The sequence below is a fragment of the Phascolarctos cinereus genome, unplaced genomic scaffold (genome assembly GCF_003287225.1).
Source record: "Phascolarctos cinereus isolate Bilbo 61053 unplaced genomic scaffold, phaCin_HiC Scaffold_5;HRSCAF=322, whole genome shotgun sequence".
Classification (NCBI taxonomy): Eukaryota; Metazoa; Chordata; class Mammalia; order Diprotodontia; family Phascolarctidae; genus Phascolarctos; species Phascolarctos cinereus.
In genome coordinates this window covers 284,051,333-284,070,833 of record NW_027555958.1, presented here as the reverse complement: position 1 = coordinate 284,070,833, position 19,501 = coordinate 284,051,333, and positions in this window count along the sequence as shown.

Below are 19,501 nucleotides of genomic sequence, written 5' to 3'. Positions count from 1 at the left end.
CTGATCAGACAGTTCTAATGACATTTTTCGTAACATAAAACTTAAATTTTCTTTTTACTTTCTTTCCTTTTTTTTTTGGCTGTTTCCATTCTTTGGATCTTCCTTCCAGTCCCAAACTAAATGTCTAATACTTCTTTCAAGTGACAACCCTGGGGCAGCTAGGTGGTGCAGTGGATAGAGCCCCAGCCCTGGATTTAGGAGGACCTGAGTTCAAATTTGGCCTCAGACACTCAACACATATTAGCTGTGTGACCCTGGGCAAGTCACTTAACCCCATTGCCTAGGCGCCCCCCCCCAAAAAAAATCAAATGACAACCCTTCAAATATTTGAACATAGCTCTCATTCTCCATGAGTCTTCTCTGGGCTAACCATCCTTAGTTCCTTTAGTCAATTATCAAATGAAATGGATTCTAGGCTATTGACTCAAGATTCAAGGCCCTTCACTTTCTGGTTGGCCTTCTCTGGATGCTCTCCAGCTTTCTAATACTTTTCTAAGCTGTCACGAGGTACAGATAATAGACTTCTATATGTGGAATGAGTAGGGCAGGGTAAGATTGGACTATCCATCTTTATTCCTGGAAGCTATGGCTTTCCTAATGCAGCCCAAGATATCATAAATATTTTTGGCTCCCATCACACTAATGACTCATGTTGAGCTTGTAATCCATCAAAACATCCGGATATTTTTTCAGACAAACGGCTGTGTAAACATACCTCTCCCAAATTGTACTTATGAAATGGATTTTTTAGAACCCAATTTAAAATCTTACCTCTATCCCTGTTAAATTCTATCTTATTGGATTCAGTTCAATGGTCTAGCATTTAGGTCATTTAGGGTCAAGAGGTAGCTAGGTGGTACAGTGGTTAAAGTGCTGGGCCTGGAGTTAGGGTGACCTGTGTTCAAATCCCGTCTTAGCTACTTCCTAGCTGTGTGACCCTAGGCAAATCACTTAACCTCCATCTTCTTCAGATGGGGCAGTAAAATGCCTATAAAATGGGAATATTAACAATACCTCCTTCCTAGGGTTTAAGAGGATAAAATGGGATGATATTTTGAAAGGTACTTTGCAAACTTTAAAGAGCTCTATAAATCCTAGCTATTATTATGATATCCTGGAGTTTGCAAAATGAATGGGGCTGATTCATGGATATCAAATTAAGGCTCATGTTTCCAGCTATGATATCCTCTCAAAGTCTATGCTGGTATCCACCTCCAGGGAAAGAATTGATGGAGTTTGAATGCAGATTAAAGCATACTATTTTTCACTTTATTATTTTCACAGGGTTTTTTTGGTCTGTGTTTTCTTATACAACATGACTAATATGAAAATATGTTTTGCATGATTGCACATGTATAATCTATATCAAATTGCTTACTATCTCAGGGAGGGGGGAAGAGAGAGAGGGAGAAAATTCGGAACTCAAAATTTTAAAAATGAATATTAAAATTTGTTTTTACATGCAAATGGGAAAATAAAATATTATTTTTAAAAAAGTTTTTAAAAATAAACTCACAAGGATAGGAAAAAAAGTATATCCTGGAAACTTTGTCCTAGGGAGCCCCAGGAGATCAAATGATAGTGCCCCAACAACTCAGAGAGAAGTGCTGGGATTATGAGAATAGTAAAAGAGTCAGCTTGGTGGCACAGTGGATAGGGGCTCCAGGGCTAGAATCAGGAAGACTCATCTTCCTGAGTTCAAATCTGGCCTCAGACACTTCCTAGCTATGTGACCCTGGCCAAATAACTTAACCCTGTTTGCCTCAGTTTCCTCATTTGTAGTAAAATGAATTGGAGAAGGAAATGGCAAACCACTCCATTACCTCTGCCAAGAAAACCCCAAATGGAATCATGGAAAGTCAGCCATGACTGAAATCAATTCAACAACGAATGAGTCATATGCTATTCATTGGATTATCATTTATTTCAGAGGTTCCCAAACTTATTTGCCCTACCAACCCCTTTTCAAAATACTCATCACCCCCCCCGAAATATTTAACCCTTTAATGGGTTTTTAAAAAAATTACATCATATCAAAAAATACAAAATATTCTTTTAAATTATGCATCTTAAATTTAATAATTTATGGTAATTTGTGGGGTTTTCTTTGCATTGAAATTTTGATGATGCAATATTGCATCATGTAACCATATAGTACCATATTGTAAACAAGTTATTACACGCACATATTCTGACCGATGCATGCTGGACTTCCTGACAACGAGGGACACTCTTGCCTGCCAACACTTGCATGTTAAGTTGGTGGACTTGATCACTGATTGGTTATAACCTGCATTTTGTGTATTTATTGGGAAAAAAAATGTAATCACTACGACTTAAACTCTGTTACACAACAAATGAAACAGGTACAAACGGTTTTTCAAAATTTTCTTATCTTCTCTTTTTTCCTTATGCTTCCACCACCCCCTTATTTTTATTCAATGCCCCCCCTTACCAGTTGTACCCAAGGCTACTACCATCCCCCTGGATTGTTCCAGCACCCCCTAGAGGGTGGTATCACCAGCTTTGGGAACCTCTGATCTACTTGAAACAAAGCTAGGAGTAGGGCTGAAATGGCGTAGGATCTTTTAGGATCTCTAAGTGTTAAAAGTGGCTATAGATCAGCCTGAGACTGACGAGTCAACTGAAGGTGAAGATGGGTAAATGCTACTTTATGAAGAGATGGCAAATAGGTTGTCCACATCAAATTTCTGCTTCCATTTCCTGATCAGCTATCTCAGAAACACCAGTTCTAGGCTGGAGTGGGAGTCAGAGCAGTGCCCTGAGAAGAGAAAAATCCATTTCCTATTTATTTGTTTATTTATTTATTTAGCCTCTGAGGTCTCCGTAGGGATACAGCAAACAAGAACTTTCCAAAATCAGCCACACATTGGCTTCTAAGGCTGTTAAAAATCCCTCTCTCCCTAGTAAATGATTCATTTACTTGTTTTTTGGCTTGTTTGCCTGCAAACTGTTTCTTGCCATGTCATCACCTCTAAGGCCCATAAGAGCTGGGCTACTGTTGACACATGCTAGGCCTGTGCAGGTGTCTGTCAGGCAAGTGAATGCAATGCCAATAGAGTGCAGCTGCCAAGACCTTAGTTCCTGCAGAATGGTCAAACAGATTCTTAATAGCTCAGGTTTCAGAGCTTAAGCTAAATGAAAAGATTCCTCTTTCTGCCAGACCTGCCTCCAGATCACAAAGGTTAGGAGATTCCCATTAATTGTCAGAGTCTAACAGGATTTCCAAAGGAATAGAAAGCACTTAGCCTCTCCTAGCTTGCAAAATGGATGGAGCTTTCCTTAAATTGTGGATTTTGCGAGTTCCCTGCATTTTAACTGTGTCCATTTTTGTTATAAATCAATTGGGGATGAGGTGGAGATGAAGCCTCTGGTATTAGAGCAAGGAACACAGAGTTCTAGAAAACCAGCTCAAATAAATTTTTAACAATTTTAGATGCACTGGGTGATTATTTAGGGTTGGTTGGATAGTTGGTGATACATATAGTCTAGTGCTACACCACCTGTCCTTCAGGTAAAATTCAAATCCTTCTTATCTATTAATTCTACTAAGATTACTATCAACCATAATATTTTCTCTCTCCTCTGAACTCATTTTACTTATTTATACCACTGATTATATATGACCTAATAACCCTAATTAACAGTGAGATTACTAGATTAAAGGACATGAATTCATTAGATTGTGAGGTTCTTGAGGGCAGACTTTGCCTTGTCCTTCACCTATTTTTGTATTTCTGTGGCTTAGTAGAGTACTTGGCATTTTATTATTGTTATTCAGTTGTGTCTGATTCTTCCCAACCTCATGGAGCATAGTATGCCAATACTGTCCATGGGGTTTTTCTGGCAAAGATGTTAGAGTAGTTCGCCATTTCCCTCTCCAGTGGATTAAGACAAAGGTTAAGTGACTTGTCCAGGGTCACACAACCAGTAAATGTCTGAGGCTAGATTTGAACTCAGATCTTCCTTACTCTAGGCTCAGCTTTCTGTGCAAAGCCACCTAACTCCCTCTTGGCACATAGTAGATCCTTAATAAACGTTTATTGATTGATTGATAAACAGCTTTGTGTCTCTTATTATATAATGCTATATTGCTTTCCCCCAGATTGTGCCAATCCACCTCTCTACCTGCAAAGTATTTTCTCCATGGCCCTGCCAACATTCAATTTTATAATCCTTTTTTTTTTCTTTTGGCTTTTTGGTGAGGCAATCGGGGTTAACTGACTTGCCCAGGGTTGCACAGCTAGTAAGTGTTAAGTGTCTGAGGCAGGATTTTAACTCAGGTCCTGCTGACTCTATTCACTGTGCCACCTAGCTGCCCTCGATTTTATAATTCTTAACTCTAATTCTCCACTATTCCAATAGATCTATGATTTTAGTGATTTGGGTAGTCCTTCCAGTGATGCGGTTAGAAAATCCATCCATTCCTACTCATCTTGTGGGACTATCTTTCATGTCCTCCTATAAGTTTACTTCAGGGAATCTATTCAACATATTGGGAGCCTTCCTAAAGTACTCTCGAAATCAAAAAGATACCATTGGCAGCTGGTGGTACAATGGATAGAGCGCTGAAATCAGGAAGACCTGAATTCAGATCCAGCCTCAGACATTTACTGGCTGTGTGACCCTGAATAAGTCACTTAACCTCAATTTGCTTCAGTTTCCTCAGCTGTAAAATGCAGTTAATAGTAGCATTTATCTCACAGGATGGTTGTGAGGATCAGATGAGATAATATTTGTGAAAAGTACTTAGTACAGTACTGGGCACATAGTAAGTGCTTTGTAAATGCTTCCTCCCTTCCCCAATGGAACTCTATTGTTTATTCCTTACTCTTGTCTTATGACTAGCTCATTTTCTTTCTCAACCATAGAGTATTCTGGTTTTGTGTATATGAAGACTGTCAAGACTGAAACAATTCAGTTCCTCTAGGACTATGTCTACTCAATGGTCATTTGACAAGGATAATAGTAATAATGATGGTGATTTATAGCACTTACATAACACATTAAGGCTTGCAAAGCATTTTTCATATATGTTTTCATTTTATCTCATATTTAGAGCACCTGTAGCTGCTAATGTTCAAGACGCTGTGAAGTTGTGTGATTCTCAGCATCCTCTGCCCCCTTTTTTACCACTCTGACTGAGGATCGTTTTGTATTTTTCTTTGTTTCATGGATTGTGATGGTTGAAGTATACTTTGCCAAGTTCCTAGCCTACCATTGAGCCTCTGTATCCTTAACTAGGCTGGTCTTTGGAAAGTCAGCATTGACCATTGATAGCATCGTACTTGGAGCTTCTCTTTCTCTGTGTCTGTCTGCCTCTCTGTCTTTCTCTGTTTTATAACTGTATTAGGATAATAAAGTTCAATTTTGTTTTCATCCACTTTGACTTTCTAGAATCCTTTAAGCTAATGAAACGTAACCAATATATGTAGTTTATTTGGTGAATCTTAATTGTCATTTAATTTTCTGGACAAATCTGTCCAGATATTGCATACAACACTTCATATGCCCTTTTCCCAAACAGTTTTATTAGGTCTTGTGTCCATGCACCCATCTGAAGCTCTTCTCTCTTTCATCACTAATTTATGTCTTTCCTTTAGAAGACAGGTTCTTTAACTTGAGGTTCATGGAGCCCTTTGGGTCCATTTATAGATTTCAGGGAAGTCCATGCCCTTGGATGGGAAAAAATATTACATCTTTGTTTTCACTAACCTTTTGATTTCTTTGAAATCCTCTGTATTTTGTTTTATGCATTTAAAAACATTCTTCTTAGAAGGGGTCTGTGGGCTTCACAAGACTACCCCAGGTCTAAAACCTTTGCTATATGGCATGTGGATCATGCTTTTTGAAGTCTACTCCATGAATCCATTTTTGACTATTGATAATCTCTTTCCTAGTCACCATCTTGGTGATGGCAGAAAGGCCTTTCTTTTCCTGCATATATACTTCATTTTGTGGGAGCCATCCTGCCCAAGACATTGTTGGAAAGAAAGATTGTCTCAGATTTTTGAAAGATCTCTCAGCAATCACATCTACCAACAGTCCCTTCCCCTGCTTCACTCCCAGTGTCTTCAAGAGGCAGCCTGGTGTAGGGGGCAAGGGAAGGAGAAAAGAATAAGCATTTATACAGTGCCTTCTGTGTGCCAGATACTATGCTAAGCACTTCACAAATATTATTTCATTTGATGCTTATAACAATGGAGTAAGGAAGGTGCTGTTATTATCCCCATTTTACAATTCAGGAAACAGAGGCGAGTGGCTAGAGAAATTGAGGTAATGGTTAGAGAGCTGGCCTTGAAGCCCCAAAGATCTAGTTCAAGTCCTGATTCTAATATATACTGACTGTGTGACCCTGAGCAACATTCTGAGACTAGGATTGACCACAGTTATATTGTGTGTATTGTCCAGACTACTTTGGTAGAGGGGAATTTCTTCCTTACACAAATAAAATCACAGATCCAGTCTCTATTCTAGGATATAGTTCTTTTATGCCCTGAACACTTAAATTAATCAAGGACAGTTAGGTGCCTTCTTACAATTTCTCTATTTATCTTGTGAGCTTCTAATGAGACAGGTCCAGGGGACAAGAGTGCTAGATTTGGAATCAGGAAGATGAGTTCAAATTGCGTCTTAAACTCTTATCAGCTATGTGACCCTGGGCAAATCACTTAACCTGGTCAGCTTCACTTTTCTTATCTATAAAATGGGGGGGAGGAATAATAATACCTATAGTAACTAGGTGACAGAGTGGATAGAGTGCTGGGCCTGGAATCAGGAAGACTCATCTTTCTGAGTTCAAATCTGGCATCAGACATTTACTAGCTGTGTGACCCTAGGCAAGTCACTTCACCCCGCTTACCTCAGTTTCCTCATCTGTAAAATGAGCTAGAAAAGGAAATGGTAAACCACTCCAGTATCTTTGCCAAGAAAACCCCAAATGGAGTCATGAAGAGTTAGGCACAAATGAAACGACTGAAAAACAACCACAGCAACAGCACCTACCTTACAAAGCTGTTGTGAGGATCAGATTGGATGATTTCTGTAAAATGCTTCACAAACCTTAATGGGCTATATAAATGCTAGCTTTTTATTGCTGATACCCCATTCGCTGTTTCGTTTTTGTTTTTGTTTCTGTTTTTTGGTGCTGCTGTTCCCAGTTCAGAGCTCACTTTTCTTGAGAGCTGAGTAGTTCTGTTTTCTCTGCCTCACCTGTTATCATCATCCTATTTCTGAGCAACATACATCCTATACTCTGAGCAATAGTCTTATCTTTCCTTTTAAATTTTCTTCTTTATTGTGAATTTAACAACCACACAGATATTTTGAGATATAAAAAGGAAAAAAAGAGCACTGTGTAAATTGAATTTCTATTATGTACAGAATGCATATATGAAGTTTAATGAAAAAAATGATATAAAGTTATATACAAAGTTTAACAAAGCAGTCATAAAATTGCTCTATTTGTCTCATCTTTGACACTTCTTTTTTTCTTTTGTGTATTTAAAAAAGCTTCATCAATGCTCTTTTTTCCCAATCTATCACTGCCCATAATTCACTTTATACCCCTTTCCCTTGTAACAAATAGGTATAGTCAAGCAAAACAAGCCATCACATGGACCATGTAGGAGAAATCATGTCTCATTCTATACACTTGGTCCATTACCTCTCTGACGTGATGTCGCAGGTATGTTTCATTGTCAGGCTTTGGAAGTCACTATTGGTCACTGCTCTGATCAGAGTTCTGAAGTCTTGTGAAGTTGCTTTCCTTCACATTACTATTGTTGTCATCATGTAAATAGTTTTCCTAGTTCTGTCCATTTCACTGTGCAGTACAAGTCTTTCCATATTTCTTTGAATCTTTATAGTTCTTGTGGCGCAATAAAATTCTATCACATTCACATAGTGCAATGGGGGAGGCCAGCTAGATGGCGCAGTGGATAAGAGCACCGCTCCTGAAGTCAGGAGGACCTGAGTTCAAATCCAACCTCAGACCACATACTTAATACTTACTAGCTGTGTGACCCTGGGCAAGTCACTTAACCCCAATTGCCTTAAAAAAAAAAAACAGTGCAATGGGGTTAGCCATTCCCCATTGAATGGGCAGCTATTTCATTATTAATTATTTGCCACAACACAAAGTGTTGCTGTAAATTATCTTGCACATATTGGTCTTTTCCCAGTCTTTGACCTCCTTGGGACACATGACTAAAACTAATATTGCTGTGTTAAAGGGTATTGTTGTTGACATTTCAGTCACGACCCATTTGGGGTTTTCCCGGCAAACCTACTGGAGTGGTTTGCCATTTCCTTCTCTAGCTTATTTTACAGAGGAAGAAACCGAGGTAAACCGGGTTAAGTGACTTGCCTAGGGTCATACTGCTAGTAAGTGTCTGAGGCCAAATTTGAACTCAGGTCTTCCTTACACCAGGCCTGGCTCTCTATCCACTGCATCAACTAGCTGCCCTAGGGGACCTACTATTATCAAATCTCAAACTATAATCACCAAAACTATTTGGCACTAGTTAATTTTTTAAAATTATTCAAAGGAACGAATTAGATACTATATGAGATCCAGAAGTAATCAAATGTAGTAGCAGAGCAGTCAATAAGCCCAAGAATGTCTACTAATAGAGTAAAGACTCCTTATTTAACAAAAATTGCTGGGGAAACTAGAAAATAGGTTGGCAGAAATTAGTTTCAGATGGGGCAGCGAGGTGGCAAAGTGGATAGAGAACTGGCCCTGAAGTCAGGAGGACCTGAGTTCAAATCCGGCCTCAGACCAAAAACCCTTGACAGTTACTAGCTGTGTGACTCTGGGCAAGTCACTTAACCCCAGTTGCCTCACTAAAAAAAAAAAAAAGAAATTAGTTTCAGACCAATATCATATCACATATCACAAAAAACTCCAGATGGATATATAACCTAAATATACAATGTTATCTCACTTAAAAAATAAAGGAGAGGGGCAGCTAGGTGGCGCTTTGGCCTTGGAGTCACAAGGACCTGAGTTCAAATCCAGCCTCAGACACATGACACTTACTAGCTGTGTGACACTGGGCAAGTCACTTAACCCTGGTTGCCTCATCAAAAAAAAAAAGCGATTCTTTTTAAACTATGGAGGGAGAATTCTTACCTAAACAAAGGATTGTGATGATCATAAAAAGCAAAACGGACGGTTTCGATTACAAAAAAGGAAACACTTTGGTACAAAGAAAAGAAATGCATTTAGAATCAGATCAGAAATAATTAATTGGGGAAAAATCTTTGTAGCAAATTTCTCTGATAAAGGTCTAATACCCAAGGTATATAATTAATTGATAGAAATATGTAAGAATAAGAGTCATTCCCTTAATAGGTAAGTGGTCAAAGGATACGAATAGGAAGTTCTCAAATGAAGAAATGCAACCTATTACTCATCATATGAAAGGATGCTCCTCATCATCGCATAAGAGACACACAAATTAAAACATCTCTGAGATTCCATTTTATACTGATCAGATTAGCAAAGACGACAAAAGCAGAAAATCACAAATTGTTGGAGAGAAGACAGGACAGGCACATTAAATGCACTGTTGCTGGTACTGTGAATTTTTTTATATTCTGCAAAACAGTTTGAAACTATATCCCCAAATTTACCAAACTGCATACCCTTCGACAGGGAGGCAGTGATTGGAGCCGTGGATAGAGAGCAGAGCCAGGAGCCTGGAACACCTATGTGCAAATTTAGCCTCATACTCACTAGCTCTTGTTACCCTGGGCAAATCACTTAATCTTTGGTTGCTTCAGTTTCCTCATTGTAAAATGGGGATAATAACAATGCCTCCCTCTCCAGGTTGTTGTGACAGTCAAACGAGACAATATCTGTAAAGTGCTTAGCACAGTGCCTGGCATATAGTGGGCCTAGCAGTAGGGGTGTAGGATTCTAAGCTAGAAGGGACCCAGGAGGCCACAGTCTGCCTATGGGGTAGATAGGTAGTGCAGTGGATATAGCGCCAAACGTCAAACACCTACTAGCTCTGTGACCCTGGGCAAGTCACTTAACCCTGTTTGCCTCAGTTTCTTCACCTGTAAAATGAGCTGGAGAAAGATATGGCAAACCACTCCAGCATCTTTGCCAAAAAACCCCAAATGGGGTCATGAGGGGTTGGACACGACTGAAATGATTGAACAACAACAACAAGGCCTGCTTTGTTGCTACTATTTTCATTATTTTCCTTGAGTTTCTTCACTTTTTGTTGCTCCAGATGAATTTTTGTTATTATTCTGTTTAGTTTTATAACATACTCCCTTAGTGGTTTGATTGCACTAAGCATGCAAATTAATTGAAATAGTATCATTTTCTTAATAATCCTCATGGCATAACTATGAGCAATTGTCTCTTCAATTATTTGTCTTCCTTGATTTCTGCAAAAAATATTATGTTCATATAAATTCTGAGGCAGGTTCTTGAGAGGTAAGAATAAAATATACTACATATTTTATACATTTTAAAGTTATTTTGAATGGGATTTCTCTTTATCTCTTTCCTGCTGGGTTTTGTTAGTATGATATAGAAAGGCTGATGATTCTTGTGGGTTTATTTTCTGTTCTGGGTCTTTATTGTTTGGACAGCTAGGTGACACAGTGGATAGAGCACCAGGCCTGGAGTCAGGAAGACTCGTCTTCTTGAGTTCAAATCTGGCCTCAGATGCTCATTAGCCACGTGACCCTGGAAGTCCTTTAACCTCATCTGCCTCTGTTTCTTCACCTGTAAAATGAGCTGGAGAAGAAAATGGCAAACCATTCCAATATCTTTGCCAAGAAAACCCCAAATGGGGTCACAAAATGTCAGACATGATTGAAAATGACTAGACAACAGCAACAACTTTATTGTTTAGATTAGTTTTTAGTTGAATTGCTAGGGTTCTCTGTCTAAACTATCACGTTATCTGCAAACAGTGATGCTTGTGGGGTTTTTTGCCTATCCCCTCAATTTCTTTTTCTTGTATTATTGTTATGTCTAGCATTTCTAGAACAATATTAAATAGCACTAGTGACAATGTAATGATACATTCATTTAGAGTAAACTTCACATGAGGAGGGAATTCATTTGCAATGGGATTGGGAGAATATAAGAGTGTGAGAATATGCTAAACACCGAGGAATGAATCTAGGCAAAGTATCATTTAATTTCAGAAGATCCATTGATGAAAGCAGATGATAAGAAGATCCAATGTCTCCCTGGACCTAGGACCTCAAAGACTTGGCCTAGCTTTCAAATGCAATTGAAAACATAGTATGGTTGGAGCCCTGTATATTTGAAAGCCTAGTGGTAAGCACGAACTCAGAGAAAAGATCAAGATGGAGCTTTGGGAGTCATTTGCATGGACAGCAGCTGCTAAAGTGTATACATCCTGGACACTTTCCTTAATTTCACCTAAGAATAATTACTGAAAGGTAGAGGTCAGAACTAAAAGTCATGTTTTACAGCACTAAATATGGAATAAATTCATGTGAATTGAATGATTGGTATCCTGGTGATCCTATTATCCTATGACTTTTTTAAGGAGAGGGAGATGTGACATAATAAAGACTTATTAAGTGCCTTCTATGTGTCAGTCACTGTGCCAAGTGTTCAAAGACAGTCCCTGCTGTCAAGGAGTTTACCATCTAATGGGGCAAGGCAATACACAAAAGGAAACTGAAAAGGGGAGTTGGGAGAATGCCGTAGGGTACCTAGCATGGTAGCATGATGAAGATAATAGTGGAGTCAATACTAAGCAGAGCAGCTGGCGGCAAATGAAGAGATTGCTGGCATTTTGAGTCCTCTATAATGGGAGGACATGGGAGGAGTGTTTTGCTCTGCCCTACAGTCCTCCAATCAGAGAGGCAGAAGCAAGAGGGGGTACCAAGAAGGAGAGGTTTCTTTTGGTTATTCTTTTAAATAGTGTGTTATTCAGGAGAGTCCCTCATCAATCTGAGTTCTCCAGCGCGCTTGATAAGATTACAGAGTATATAACCTTTGCCCTTGTAAAGTGAACATACTCATTAACCCTTACTGAAAAACACACGTTCTAGCACTTTTGTGGGATGCTACAGAGAACTACTGGTTTATCTCTAATGATTAGGGCATCCATCAAAGATGATTAATAAGTTACTGTCAGGAGAGATTGACTTTTGTTAGAATTCCTTCCTTCTTACGTACTCTATAGGAGTCAGCTTCCATTCTCTTTTGGACCCTTCTAGCTTGGAACTTTTCCCTTATACTTCCAGCAATGGTAAGAGGAGGAGGGGGATTTCTTTCCCCTGCCCCCCACCAGCATCAAGGCAGATTACAATAGAAGCACATGGCAAGGGAGACAAGTGGATTGTCTAAGTAAGCTTAAGACTGAATCTTGAGTCTGTCAACTGGACCAGAACTGGTCTCTAGCCTGTGGGAGGCCAGAGCCAAACAAACAGAGCAGGTTAGAGACAGGAGAGTCAGGACACAAACTGGAGTTGAACTAATTTCAGAGTGAGGAAAATGATGTGTGCATACAGAAGCCCCCCTCCTAAGAAGGAGGGTTTAAGGCCGCTAAGACTGGGGCCACATATATACATGAAAGGGGTTGGCCCACAACACAATCATTCTTTGATCTTGAGATAGTTCTCATGGTTGGCATTTCTTGGGACAGTACAGGCACTTCTGGGTCCCAAGGGAACAGTTATTGTCTCAAGTCTTAGGGGTCATGGCCACCTTGCCAGGTACAGAACCAGAGTTCTGTGACAGGAACAGGAATACAGTATTTGTCAGTGACAACAAACAGGGATTATGAACATGTGATTGATGGCCCTAGAAAATAAGGGGAGCTAAATTCCTCAGTGAACACCTGGTGCTGGTCCAAGCAATGCACTTTGCCAGAGGGCGATATCAATCAGAGTGCAAAGGATTATTGTTATGCCCAACTCAAGGCACAGCCTGCTTGTTAAGCCTTAGCTCTGGAAAACAGGGGTGTAATCGAAAGGGGATTGCGGACTGCTTAATTTAGGTTCAGATCTTGAGATACAAAGGCATGCTTCATGCAAACTTCACAAGTAATTGGGTTTATTTGATAATGCTTAAGGCCATAGAGAAGTAGGAATTAAAATAATGTACATATGCATATGATGTAGTGAATTAACATAGAACAAAGAAAGGATAGAAATAGACAAAGAAAGAAGAATACCTTACCAAACCAGGCAAGCTCCAAATCCCTGACTTAAGGAACCCGGGAGACTTAGAAACGGTCCTCAGGGTCCTGATTGGGAAAACCGACAGAGGTGGGTGTCTCCATCTCTGAAACAAAGACCTCCAAAGGTCCCTTTCCCAAGTGGCCCTTTTTATATCTATGTAAACCATGGGAAAACAATCTTAGAACAAAGAGGGAGCTTGGCCAGAGCTCCAGAGGCCTATATTTTATGTATGTGTCCAAGGATAGGCCAGATCCTTGGACACACACATATTTCTTTAGATAAGGGTTGTTCTGCCCAAGTAACATAGTTTGTTTATTCTTTGATGTTCCATTCCCTTGGTGCTCCCAGTCACACAAACTAACTTTAAATTACATCCCTTATGTCAGATCAGGAGGCGGTCATGTGAGGGGCTGGGGAGGATCTCCTCAGTTTCCCGTACACAGGGTATCTCCAAAATATTTTGACAAGTCCTTGATTATCTTCTTTTGCTTTTCTGTTTCCTTTTGTAAGGGGATTGGTCTTTCCCAGGCCAGACCCAATAACATAAAAGAGGCTGGATAACCAGGTGTTCTTAACCTTGAGTCCTTGGACCTGCAAAAAATCCGTGGGTAGATTTCTGGGGTTTCGGATGGGGGAAAAAATGCCATCTCTATTTTCAATAACCTGTAATTGAAACAATTGAAGAATTTCTTTCAATTGTTTAAAAACGTTATTTTGAGAAGAGTTCTATAGGTTTCACCAGATTGCAAAAGGGCTCTGTGACCTGAAAAAGATTAAGAATCCCTGTGTTAAACTAACTGTAAAATTGCGACCATGCCAGGTGATCCTTTTATGAAATGTAAATAAGTCTCTTGAATGAACCAGAAAGGAAACAACAGCCCAGGATGTAGAATAACAGGTCACATCTCCAGGTGACCTTTAAAAGTCAGTTCAGTGAATCCAGGAGAGACTCAAAATGGAACCTAACTCTTGAGATGCATAGAAGACACATATAGCTGGGCAAGGTGAGATCATGAAAAGCCACATGGAATTGGGAGAGTAGAAGCATGAGCAGAGGAAGCTACTACAAAGGAAGGGGTCAAGACTGTGAGAGTGAGACTGTCTCAGCAGCCTGGGGACGAGGAACAGTACAGAAACTGTGCTGCTCTGACCCCTTTGGACTACAGACCCTGAGATCATAGTCCTGTATCTGTTTTTCCACCCTGGGCTCTCTAGTGCAAGCTTGAAGCCTTTCAGTCTGGGAAATTCTTTTTACCTTTCTCTTTAGCAGCTTCATGGGCCAAAGGGCCTAATCAACATTTAGTTGTCCATGGGTGGAGTAAACACTTTGTAGATACTTTTTAAATTTCAAAATGACTTACCCCCTTTATGTTGAACATTTTAGACCCTCTCATCCTTCCCCACTGCTAGAAAAGTTCAAAAAGCATAGACTATCCCCAGGCCCTCAGCCACAAGTGGTCTTGTCCCCTCGGTACTACTGGCCTTGATTGATAGCTTCCAAAGGGGACAATTTTGACTGCTTCAAGATTCTGTCTGATCTCTGCTTCTCCTGTTTGTTTCTGGCAAAGATTATGCTAATTGTCCACACTCTGTTAATTCCTCTTGTTTCATAAGCCTGTTTAAATGGCCCCCCTGCCTCTTGGTCTAGTTATATAATGTTTTCCAGTTTATTCTGAGGGGTATCTAGAGAGCAAGTCTGAGAGCCCATCACTTCTCAGAGGAATTGTAGTACCATACAGTTTCACTGATTTCAAGGGGAGTTACCACTGGCACCCACATAGGCAGAATATTCTTTCTTGGACACTCAGATTTCACTTTGCTCCTGTAGGACTGAAAATCTTTCCTTTAGGGCTTCAAGGATCTGTGATTTTGTCTGCATTCCTCCACAGCACAGATTGCAGTCCCTCTGTGTGTTTGTGGGAAATGCTTCATGAGTTGCTGTGGCTGAAAAATTCATTAGCCAACAAACAGCCTGGTGATGAGTCTCGAAATTTAGTTTTGCCCATCCTTGGATGAAAGATCTCCACATTATCCTACTTCATATGAAAGTTCATATAGTCAAAGCTTGACAAAAGGATGTAAACACCTTAGGGGACAGAGGCCATTTCATTTTCACCTTTGCATACCTAGCACCTAACACAGTACCTTACACGTTTTTTAATTGTTGTTCACTAATGTCTGACTCTTTGTGACCCCATTTGGGGGTTTTCTTGGCAAAGATAACAGTTCCTTCTCCAGCTCATTTTACAGGTGAGGAAACTGAGGCAAACAGGGTAAAATGACTTGTCTGGGGTCACCCAGCTTGTAAGTGTCTGGGGACAGTTTTGAACTCAGGAACATGAATCTTTCTGACTCTAAGTCCAGTGCTCTATCCACTGCACCACCTAGCTGCCCCATGGGGGGCGGCTAATAGGAAGAATTTAATAAATGTTTGTGGCATTTAATTTGTTGAATCTTGTTCTAGCTTGGAGAGACCTTGCAGAATCTGCTCTACTGCCATCGCTTTAACAGAACCCACGGTTGACTCCAGGCCACAATGAAGCATCAGAGGACAACTTCAGTAGGAAAAAAACATCTATTGATAAGAAATTTTTAAAAAAAGATATATGTGGAAATATATTTTGCATGACTGCACATGTATAACCTTTATCAAATTGTTTGGGGGGAGGAAAGGGAGAGTGGGAGAGAATTCGGAACTCAAAATTATAAAAAACAAGGGGTAAAAAGTGTTATGTGGTTCAGAGGACAGCTCTATATGAGTGGGGTTGTGCTGGGAGGAGGAACTTATCCTCTTGAGGGAACTGGAAGGAAAAGTAGGTCTGGGGAAGGGGTGCCATAGTAAACCGGACCCTGTGGATGACAGGTGGGGGTAGCTGTACTGCACACTCAAGGTCTAGGAGGCAAGGTACAGGAGCTCTGCTGCCAGAGGAAGCACCCTTCCTCCGAGTTGGGGCCCTAATACGGGAAGATCCATGTTAGCCTGTGCTAATTACAGCTCTGTTGGGATCATCTGTTGGGATTTGACTAGTGAAATAAGGTAGGCTTCATGCAATGGTGAAATACAGTGAAGTAAACCCTACCTCATCCTGCTTTATTTCAGACATCACACCCACAATCTAGAATTATACTTTTTGTAATTCTTGAGCCTAATGCATAGAGAGTTTTAGAGTGGGAAAGAACCTTTAAGAACCTCAGATTCAGTTGAGGAAACTGATACCCAGAGAAAGAGAAGTGAGTTGCCTGATGTCATAGAGCTCGTTAGGAACTGTGACACGGGTCTCCCTCCTCTTTCTTTAGTTATATTCTTCTTGGGACATCATAGTTTCAACCCCAAACTCTTCCTTTTCTAGGTACACTTGCCTTTCTGCTGGGATGCCCTCAGTCACTTAAGTTCCTTCATATGTTTGAAAAGTCTCTTTCCTCATCACATCTAATCACCTAAGGACTGACCTTGTGGCAAGGAAGATAGTCCCAGACAAGGGACTTGTCCCTAAGATGATAGAGTCTCAGTGAGAGTTTTTAAAAGTAGAGAAATTGAACTGTGGAGTCAGAGCTTCCTCCCCAATTCTCATCTTTTCTCCTTGCTTCTTAGTACAGCGTGTGTGTGTGTGTGTGTGTGTGTGTGTGTGTGTGTGTGTGTGTGTGTGTTTTGTGGGGGGAGGCACATTTCTCTTTCTTAGCATCTCCTTAGCAGCAATGGCATTTTGAAGTACAAGGCAGGGTCCAGTATAGTGGGAGTCTAATTTCAGAGCTTAGTTAAATCAGCAAGAGAAATCAAGAATCTAGCACCTAGAGTGGATATCCTGCTTTGTTGTTCAGTCGTGTGCCATGCTTTGTGACCCCATTTGGAGTTTTCTTGGCAAAAATACTGGAGTGGTTTGCCATTTTCTTCTCCAGCTTATTTTACAGATGAGGAAACTGAGGCAAACAGGGTGAAGTACCTTGCCCAGGGTCCCACAGCTAGTAAGTGTCTGAGGCCAAGTTTGAACTCTAGTTCCTGAGTCTTCTTGACTCCGGGCCCTGTACTCTATCCACTGCACCCATCTAGCTGTCTTAAATATCTGCTTAGGATATCCTGATTAGGAAATGGAAAACACCTGCTGGCTTTAGGGCAGCGGTGGGGAACCTGTGGTATAGAGAGGCCACATGTGGCCCTCTAGGTCCTCAACTGCGCCCCTTTGACTGACTCCGAACTTCACTGAACAAATCTCCTTGTTAAAAGGATTTGTTCTGTAAAACTTGGACTCGGTCAAAAGGCTGCACCCAAGGACCTAGAGGCCGCAGGCTCCCTACCCCTACTTAGGGTATGGGTCCTCCAGAAGACCATCATAGTATCCTAGGCCTGGACATCAGTGGAACCCAAAGCTGGAGGCAGAGATGACTATAGTTAAGCAGTGAGGGACTGGAAGACTGCGAGCTGCAATGGAGACTGAGACCAAAGTTGGTAGGATGTGAGTGGCTCTTCAACCCTACAACATGAGAGATCCTGATTCATTCCTCAAATATGCCTTGGCCATTTGTGTTCTCTGTTGTTGTTGTTCTTTAGTCATTCTCAGTCATGTTTGACTCTTCATGACCCCTTTTGTGGTTTTCTTAGCAAAGATACTGGAGCAGTTTGCATTTCTTTCTCCAGCTCATTTTACAGATGAGGAAACTGAGGCAAGCAGGGTTAAGTGACTTGCCCAGAGTCACAGTGTCTGGGGCTAGATTTAGAGTCAGGTCTTAGGGGCGGCTAGGTGGTGCAGTGGATAGAGCACCAGCCCTGGAGTCAGGAGGACATGAGTTCAAATCTGGTCTCAGACACATAATGCTTACTAGCTGTGTGACCTTGGGCAAGTCACTTAACCCTAGCCCCCACCCCAAAAAAAAAGCCTGATAGACTCAGGTCTTCCTGACTCCAGGGCTGGTGATGTATTCACTGTACCACCCAGCTGCCCTTGTGTTCTCTACATCTCTGCTTATTCACTTGTGAGTTCTATAGACACAGACACAGGAGAAAAGTAGACTTGTGGAGGAGAATGCCCTATGTGGAAGGAGGGATATTTTGCTATTGTTTTCACAATGCCATTTCAGTAAATGGTTTTGCTTTAAGCTAACTGTGCCCTCTGGCTGATGAAAAAAAGGTAAACCCAGATGTAAGAGCTCATGAGCTTATGAGCATGGAGGCATAGAATACCTTAGACCTGGGATTGTCATCCCTCTGGGGGAATCTGACCTACCCGTGCAAATTGAGAGGCTAGATCAGAGGGGATGCTATCTATATAAGGTGAATTGTAGAACGGTTTGTTTGTTTCTATTAAACCCTATCCCCTAAGAGAGGGGGTTTCCCTACCTCTAAGTGAAGGCTTCTGTGACAGAGGGATATTTTCTGGATGAGAAGGGACTTTTCTCCTCTAGCTCTGCATACTAAATCTCTCCGCTCTTTAGATCCACTCATTTTCTCTTCTAGAAAGAAAGAATCCAAGCAAATAATGTAAAAGGCAAACTGCCAGAGAATATTTTGGAGAGAGACTAAAATTCCTCTCAGTCCTTGGAAACCAAAACCTGGCCAACTTCCAATGAGGATAGAGTTCAAAGCTCTTTAAATAAGAGTGATTTAGGGCTGGGACTGGAAGAAATATAGGTGGTCCCTGAAGGGTCTGTCAGCATAGTCATTCCCACTTTAAGGCAATTTAGCTTTGTGTGTGTGTGTGTGTGTGTGTGTGTGTGTATGCATGTATGTATTTATTTTAATTTTGGCTGACTAGATTATATCATTTATGCAAATATAACAATATGCAAAAATATACAAAGTATACAATCAGTATACAAAAATCAGTATACAAACTGTATACTTAAAAATAGGGGAAATGAAATATTTAAAAACATGGAAGACTGAGCAACCATTATTAAAAAATATGTTAGTGATGCTTCTTTTTTACATTGCTGTCATTTCTTGATGATCTCTCTCCTTCAAGTCCCCATAATTCAGTATAGATAAAGACAAATCGATATGTTGGCTGAAAAGTGTACCCCATTCTGTACCTATAGTTCACCACCTCTCTATAGGGGACATTCCCATTCCCCCTTTCTTTGTATTTTCAGAGCTTGGCATATAGTACCTGGCACACAGCAATTGTTGAATAAATGCTTGCTAAATGACTGACTATGCATTATTATGGTTGATCTCTAATTTTTTCTCCTGGATCTGCTTACTTTGCTCAATGTCAATTCAGATAAATTTTCTCCAATTCATCTGAATTCTTGATGGTGCATTAATATTCCACAGTATGCTCAACCATTCCTT